At 38.7% G+C, this 8,628-nt stretch overlaps 1 non-coding gene across 1 annotated transcript; it reads right to left on the reverse strand.

The window, feature by feature from the left end:
* Positions 1-6,465: 6,465 nt before the first annotated feature.
* Positions 6,466-6,575, reverse strand: Mir710 (microRNA 710). Its single transcript, NR_030491.1, has one exon. It is a non-coding gene; the product is annotated as a microRNA 710 (primary transcript).
* Positions 6,576-8,628: the final 2,053 nt, after the last annotated feature.

Raw genomic sequence — 8,628 nt, forward strand, 5'->3', positions numbered from 1 at the left:
CAAATCTCTGCCACTGAGCAGCAGGCCAGTGCAACTTTGTTTGCTCTCTTCTTGTAGGAAACCACAGTACTACTTTCCACCCAGTACTTGGACCACAAAGCATATAGATTCCATGTTTGTCTTCATATTTGCTCATCCCCACACCCGAGTCATTCCAAATCTTTCTGGCTTACATCAGTCTTTGCTGATTTTGATTATCAACCATACTATATAATACACTCTCCAGGGAACAGTGAGAATATGTTTTCCTAAACAGGAAAGACTTGGAGCTTGCCACTTTCCATTTTCAATACTTTAATTAAACTTCTTTGAATAAGAAAATATAAGCTCGCCGGACAGTGGTGGCACACACCTTTAATCCCAGCACTTAAGAGGCAGAGGTAGGTGGATCTCTGAGTTTGAGGCCAGCCTGGTCTACAGAGTGAGTTCCAGGACAGCCAGGGCTACACAGAGAAACCCTCTCTCAAAAACAAAAACAAAAACAAAAAAAGCTCTTTTTACCTGTCTTCACAGCTAAACTGACATCACTAACTGCCATTTTTTCTCTTTCAAGTTTTTTCCTTTTGTTCTCAGCTCTGCTCTGTGACCTTTGACCCACTGTCAAAGGTAATAATCCTCCAATCTTAGCCACTGTCATGATCCTCCCTGTCCACCTTTTGCATGTTCACTTCTATCATTAGTTTGAAGTTCATGATCATTCATTATAATATATCCATGTATATATCTCCAAATCTTCTGGGCTTTTCATGACATTATTATATGATTTTTGGACTACAGATATATCGAGCCAGACTTGTAGCTCTCAAGGTGGGCATGCAGACCACTGTATCTCAGGCTTACACCATAGGTTGGACACTCCTAGAATGTGTGCATATTGGAGGCAGTTGTTTGAACACCACAGGAGTCTAGTTGCTTACCAGAAGCCCTCTGCATTTCTTTGGACCATCCCTCCTTTACTCTTCTAAGCTATCCCAGCTTCATCTTGTTTTTAGAAAACAGAATAGATCAGATAAGACATCATAAACTTATACACCTCCCCCCCAAGCTGTGTGAATCTGTTGATCCTGTTCCCTCTACTACATAACTTCAAACCAACTGCCATTGTCTTCCCAAAACCCAAATACTCCATGTAGTACTCTTATCTCTTATTTCCTCCCATCCACTTGAAAGCTTTGCTGCTTTGCTCCATGGTCCTTCCCATTTACTTCTTACATGAACCTTTTCCTATACCATATCAGTGTGTTATTTCTCTTATTAAACTAAGAACTTTGCTTGAGTCCATATACATCTCTACCTTGCTCCATTTCTCATCTTTCTTCTACTACAAAATGCTATTTTCTCTTTCATTCTTTGAGCCCACCTCTCAATGGTGCACACAGTTATAAGAAGCAATGCTAGAGGAGGGATAATAGTAAAGTGTACTTGATGTTCTTGCCAAAGACCCTGGTACAGTTCCCAGCACCCACATTACGCTGCTCATAACCATTTTTAATTCCAGTTCTGTGAGACCTGATGCCTTCTTCTGGCTTTCACCATACAAGGCATACAGCTGATACACACATATGTGTGTGAAGGAATCCATGCACACATACAAATTTTAATTCAAAAATTTAAATAACAAAAAATAATTTTCAACTCCTAGAATTTATTTTTTTTAACTTAGCTTCAAGCAGGGATTGAGACTATTTTTCATTCCTTTCTCATTCACATTTTATTTACTTAATGTCTGGCAAACTGATTTTGCCTGACTTTCCTCTTATCTCCCTGGCCACTCTTTCTGACTCCCTATTATTATCGGCCCTCTTTTCTTCAACATATTAATGTTGATGTATGCTGAGGCTGAGGTTTCTCTTTCTATGCTCACTCCTTTGATGATCTCATCCGACATCCTGGTTTTATACATCATCTGTAGGGCTGGCAATTTGCAAATTTATATCCCTAGCTGGGACATTTCTGTTGAACTCCAGATCCATACACCCAAACACCTACTCCATAACTTCACTTATGAATGTCTAACAGGCAATTAAGACTAATATCCTAAACCTAAGTGCTTCATCTTCCCTCTCAGCCCATCTGCCCTATTTTTGTGCATATGGACTCCATCTTCTGCCTGCATTGAAATCTCTCTTCCTATTAAAATACCCACCCATCTGTCAGGACACCAAGCTGCTGCTGGGCCCCTACCAACTAGACTTTCTATTTCTCTGCCAACAACAGCACCTTCTGTGTAGATTATTGAAACAGTCTCCTAACAGGACTTCATAGCCTTAATGGGTGTCCCTTTAGAGTCTCTCTCAGTGTATCAGCCTAAGTGGCCTTGCTAAAATACAAGAAATCCTAACACAGCATTCTAATTGCAACCCATTTCAGTAACAGGAAAGCCAAGTCCGACAGATTATCTGCAAGGCTTTAGAATAGTGGTTCTGAACCTCCTAAGGCTGCTATTCTTTAATACACTTCCTCATGTTGTGGTGACCACTCAACCATAAAATTATTTCCATTACTACTTCATAACTGTAATTTTGCTATTATTACGAATTGTGATGTAAATATCTGTTTTCTGATGGTCTTCGGCAACCCCTGTGAAAGGGTTCTTGCATGCCTAAAGGATCATGACCTACAGGTTGAGAACAGCTGCTTTAGAATATCTGTTTCCCTCTTTGTTCTTATATCCTGCTACATCAGACATCCTCGCTCACTTACGTGTAGCCAGTGAGTCTTAGGATTGCCAAGACACATGAAGAGTGTCCTTACTATAAGACTTTTGTTCTTGCATTACCCCTTTCTATTTTAACATTAAGTTGGCTTAGACCTTTATTTTCTCCAGGATTTTCTTAAATATCACTATCTAAAATAAAAAATCTTCCTACAGCCAATGTTATCTAGTCCTCTTCTTTCTGCACTTTTGTTCTATGTATCACTTACCAACTTTGGTCACTTCTGAATGAACTTTTATGAATTTTTCCTGTGTGTGTGTCTGTGTGTGTGTGTCTGTGTGTGTGTGTGTGTGTGTCTGTGTGTGTGTGTCTGTGTGTGTGTTTCTCTATTCTAAATGCAGGAAGAGTAGGTCTCTCTTGACTCCCTAGTCAATTTCCTCTCTGTAAATTAAATATACATTCTAAAGAATAATTTATTATTAATAACTGTTACCATTATTATTGCTGAAGAGAATATCTCATGAAATTTAAGTTACTTGCCTAAGTTTATTCAGCCAACAAGAGTCTGACTCACAATTTAAATCTAGAATATCAAAGCTTATATAGAGAGTCTCGTTTGTAAGGTATACTGTCCTAAAAACATGTTGTTAGATACTTAAATTGTAATGTACTAATTGCTTACTAGATGTTATATTTGAGACCCTTGTATCATGTTCTATGATCTCTCTGCTTTGACTCATAATAAATATATTTTTGTAATTATAGTCCAGAAATATCATCTACCTACTTATTAATGTTAAATATTTAGTTAACTTAGCAACCCTGTTACCCTTCCTACTCTATTTATTAACCTTATAATTACATTGGAGAAATTTAGACTGACATTTGTCTTTCACAATCAACAAAGATCAGATAGGCACAGATTTGCACTTTGTACAAAATTAATGTAATTCACACATTCATAAACGTATCCAGACTTTATCTGAGTAATCGTTAAAGATATTTAAAGATGTAGTCCAAAATATCCCAAAGCCCTAGGCTCCCTTCACCCACCACTAGATTGATGGTATTGATTTCTGCTCCTCATCAAGGATTCACTAGTGCAGAATCTTGATGACATCCCATCTGCAAACCACCTTGGAGCGGACCAGGGTTAATGCACTCCCCTCTGGTCAGATCTTTTCCTTTCCTGCTTTATGCTCGGCACTGATTCCCTGACGTTTGGCTAGCCCTGTATATCCTGGAATACAGCTGCCCAGACAAATACCTTCCATCTCCTAGAAAACGAAAACTTTGAAATAATGGGAATTCCTGTGGTCTGGAATAAATAACCATTTGCTAGGTGCTGCATTCCCCCCACTGAAATATATGCCTATGTGCTGAGTTTTGAGAGAAAAACACCCTCCTAATTCTTTGTTTAAATGCTGAAGAAATCTCAGTCTGCTATTGTTTTCTCTCTTTGATTTTAATGTTGAGCTCTACACATGCTAAATGTAAATATCTCCATGTAAAGTAAAATACTGTGACACTTTAATGTTAGTTTATCAAGTAACAGAAAGTATAGGGACTACATTAGGACTCTTATGACAGAGTCCTCTTATAGTTGAAAGGAAAAAGAGTTACAGCTCAGAAAATAGAAATGGGAAGATCAAGACATAAATCTGTTCTTCCTCCTGGAGGGGACAGTAAGCATATATAAAAAGAAGAAAAAAACCCCAACATAGTTAACAATAAGTGCTACCTAATAAGTGTAATAATAGTGATATCTAAGGATTGGAGTGCTTTGAGATACCAGTATCTTACTGCTTATACCAGTATCTTATACCAGTTTTTAATGAAGTTAGATATCATGTAGCCTTGAATCTCAACAAGCAAGCCATCATAAAAGCGAATATTTCTATTTCAGACACACTCCTAGAGACACTTTATACCAAGACCCGCCGATTCACTAGTCCCTCTGAAGACTGTCTGAGATTCGCATCCTGGCTAGCTCTGTGCAACCTGCTTTGCAGCCATAACATATGGCTACCTCATCCACAGTGTTCTCATCCATACCCTCAGCTGCTTATCAGACTCCATCTCTGTCACTTAAGAGCTAGGTTGAAGGTTGAAACTTCCCCTAAAGTCCACAAGAATCATTCACCTGATGTAACTGTAATTTAGAAGGTTTACTACTGAAAAAGCTCACTCCTTCCTAGTTCTTTCTAAGCTCTGACTGGCTGGTTCAACCCAGCTGTTCTGGCTCAAACTCCTCTCCAAGCTGACTGATTCAATCTGGCTTCTCTTGGCTTCTCACTGAATTGCTCTTCTTGGTCTTAAACTGACTCTGGCAATTTGTTCTAATCTTCTGACTCTTTCATATTTTCTGACTTCAACGGCCTCTGCTGATCTGCTCTGAGCTGCATGAGCTCACAAAGGAACTCAACTCCAGTGCACTGCACTCACTGCACTGACTCTCAACTGACTGACCAAACTGTCTGAACTCTAACTCTTCTCTCTCTCTCTCTCTCTCTCTCTCTCTCTCTCTCTCTAATTCTTCTCTCTCTCTCTCTCTCTCTCTCTCTCTCTCTCTCTCTCTCTCTCTGTGTGTGTGTGTGTGTGTGTGTGTGTGTGTGTGTGTGTGTGTGTCTCATGCGCGCACACTGATCTTAAATAGCTTTTCTCCTGACAGTTGGGCGTATCCTATCTCGGACTCATTTTGTCAAATCTTTCTGGGATTCCTCACTTTGTCTGCCCCTCAAATTGGACATCATTATTTGGGATTAAAGATATGTACTAAAGGATTCCAGCCAAAAGGAATAAAGATGTATACTAAGAGTGTGTCTGTATTCTAGCCAGATCACACAGACCTAAAAGTTCTTTTGATGTGGTAAGAGCAGCCATGTTGCTGGATTAAAATTCCTTGACCCTCTTCTACAGAGTCCTCACTGCTTTTCCTTACAGCAGGCAAATCAGGATCTGTAAACCCAAGAACGATGTCTTCCATCTGCACACTGATTTTACCATAAACAGGGCTTGGAAGGGATGGAATCCCGTGTTCTAGTCTCCTTTTCTTTAATCTACTCTTACAGATATATTTTCTCTACACAGTTATAAAAACCTATGAAGCAGTTCTTCCAGGACTGGATTATAATAGCTTAAAAGGAGAAAATAAACTCAGCAAGCCCCTCATGGAAGAAGAAAATAAATAGTCTTACTTTAGAATTCTATTTTGCATGTCAAACGCGTAAGGAGTTTGCATTCTTCCTCTTTGTTTCACTAACATAATAAATCTTAATTTTCTTCAAATGACTCAGAAGAAAAATAGGACAAAGCTTGCTTATATGATAACATAATAAAAGTTAATCACATTAGTAATTTTCAAAATTATCTCAAACGTGAATATAATAAAGTAAAAGAAATGACCTAATAAATGGCTTAAATAAATACATCTCTTACCTATAATAAAAGTTTTTGGGAGTGGTGTATATATCACTTATATTTATATATAATTTTCATAAAATGCAATGAAAACTGAAGGGAAGGCATATTCTAGTTTTCCCAGAGTTACTTAAATTTCAAAAATCAACTTTTCATGTTGACTTTCATGTCCCATATTCAACATTTCTTTTTCCTTTTTAATAATAGCTTGAATCTAAAATTTCTTTCCAATTGTTCCTTGGCTCTTTCTTACCACATTATACCCACTTAAAAGTTTCTGTTCCATTTCTTAGAAAATATTATATTAATGGAGGGAATCCAGGCTCTGAGAGCCTAAGGTCCATGTTTTTTCTTACATGTGGATCCTACCTTTTATTTTTAGGAACTACTCCATCCACTCCACTTCAGATACCTAAGTTCTAAAGAGTTGAAGGGGTATGTCAGTTTTCACACCAAGCTCAACTCTCCCCAAGACTTGGCTTCTATTTGACGAGAGAGATAAGGAGTGGTTAGAGTACTTTGTATTTCTCCATACGTAGAGCATATTAGTGCTTCAAATTCTAAAAACTTAATCTGGATCAGTGACACCAAGGGAATTAACTCAAACAGTTTATGGAGGTTACACAAGCCAGATTGGTCCCTGTGGAACATTGGGAAAGACTTCAACCATCTCCGATGCTATTTGCCCAGCTCCTATCAGCTCCTTGCTCTCACTGAAGTTGTCTAAAAGCAATTGGCTGTAAAAAAGAAAAGATCCTATATAAATACCCATGTTATTTTTTCTATTTCCTTCTTCCAAGTACATTGGAAAGGACAGGATTTCACACAGGAAACACTTAATGATAATATTTGGAAGAAACCTGCTGACTTCGTAAGATGCAGTTGGCCAAAATTCAGCTCAGAAATACCCAGGGAAGTAAAAGCCTACTAGAGTTACCAAAATGAGGTTTCTGCAAGTAAGGAAGTTGCCCATAAAGGGCAGGGCACAGTATCACTTACAAAGGGAAAAAAGAAAACATTTGCAAAACGGCGAGCAGCCCATGGTAGGGGGCACAGGTGTGCCACAAAGCAACTAAGGTATCACTCTACAACCAGTGTGGTCAATCAAGATTCTTGGGTCAGATGGTGGTGAGAAAGGGAGTCAGAAAAAAAGAGAGGAAGAAATGAAAGAAAGGGGAAGATGAAGATGAAGGACCACAGGGAATGACCATGTAGAAGGGAATTCAGCAAAATAGAATAGACACCTCACAGTCATGGTGATTCCCTGAAATGCAAACTGATGGGATTCTAGTGGAAATGCTTACCAAAGGCCTTGCAGAATGTTCTTCCAGGAGTCATTTGCATTATTGATAATTGTAAAGTGCTGCGCTGAGAGGATGAAGTCCTTACTTCTTTGGTTTCATAAGGGCACAAGTACTAAGGAAGATTTGTATTTCTTGCTTCCTAAAGAAATATGAAAGAAATGAGTTTTTTTGTTTTGTTTTGTTTTGTTTTGTTTCTGCTTGTTAAACTCACCAGAGAACAAATTCCAACTAGGCAACAGCGCAGGTTGGATATTTAGACTATTAATATTAACCTTTGTCGGTGATGGTAGTTTGGTTAGGTTCCAGATTCCTTAAGACTGTTTTTTCACCACATAGCCCAGGCTTGCCTTGAATTCATTATGTAACACAGACAGAAGATATCATATTCTTATAGGTTAATAAAAAATAACTTAAATGGCATCCTAAAATCACATCTAACCTGGTAGAGAAATGACATTTCCATATGGAAAAGTTGTGAGATTTTATAAAAGCTACATCCTGATGGTAAGTGGAGAGCCCCTTATTTTCCCAACCCTACTGATAGCGAATACAAGGCTCAGAACTAAATATGGGAGCATCAAGATACTTCCTCATGGGTCCCACGAGCCAAGGAAGAGAAGGAACATGAAACAATGCTGGTAATTCATCAAAACCTATAAAGATGTGCCCACGATGGTCTAGGAGCAGAGAGCTGGAATTTTACTTCTGGAAGTTTCAGAGTGACTATAGAAGGACATATGCCTTCACTTCAACTAAGAGCAGGAGAAATGCAGGTCCAATGTAGGAGTATCAGCAACGTATGTGTGGGATGTGGATTCCCAGTGACCCTGGCTGGCCCCGCAAACCTGTAGCTAGCAGCGTCTGAAACTGGCCCAAGGCCCAGGCTTACAGCTGACAGGTGTGTATCCAGAAAGGAAGGCCAGCTCGATGTGAGATTTCACACGCTTCACTCCTAAAACCCTTTTCCTAATGTAGATCTCAGATGTGCAAGTCACTGCCTGAACTAACTCCTTGCCAGGAGAATTAATTATGTTGGTAAGTGCTCATCACATAGCCAGGAAGTGACTGCAAAAGGCTTCTGAAAGTCAAAAGGAATTCTCTGTAGTCCTTTTTGAACCACTACATGGCATTACATTCAAAAGTTTTACTAGTAGTTTACAAAACACAAAAATTTGTGTTTTGCTAAATAGACCTTAGACCTATTCTATTTTGTCATAATAGGCACTGAGTGAATTAGGCCAACTACA

The sequence above is a fragment of the Mus musculus genome, chromosome 8, assembly GCF_000001635.26.
Source record: "Mus musculus strain C57BL/6J chromosome 8, GRCm38.p6 C57BL/6J".
Taxonomy (NCBI): domain Eukaryota; kingdom Metazoa; phylum Chordata; class Mammalia; order Rodentia; family Muridae; genus Mus; species Mus musculus.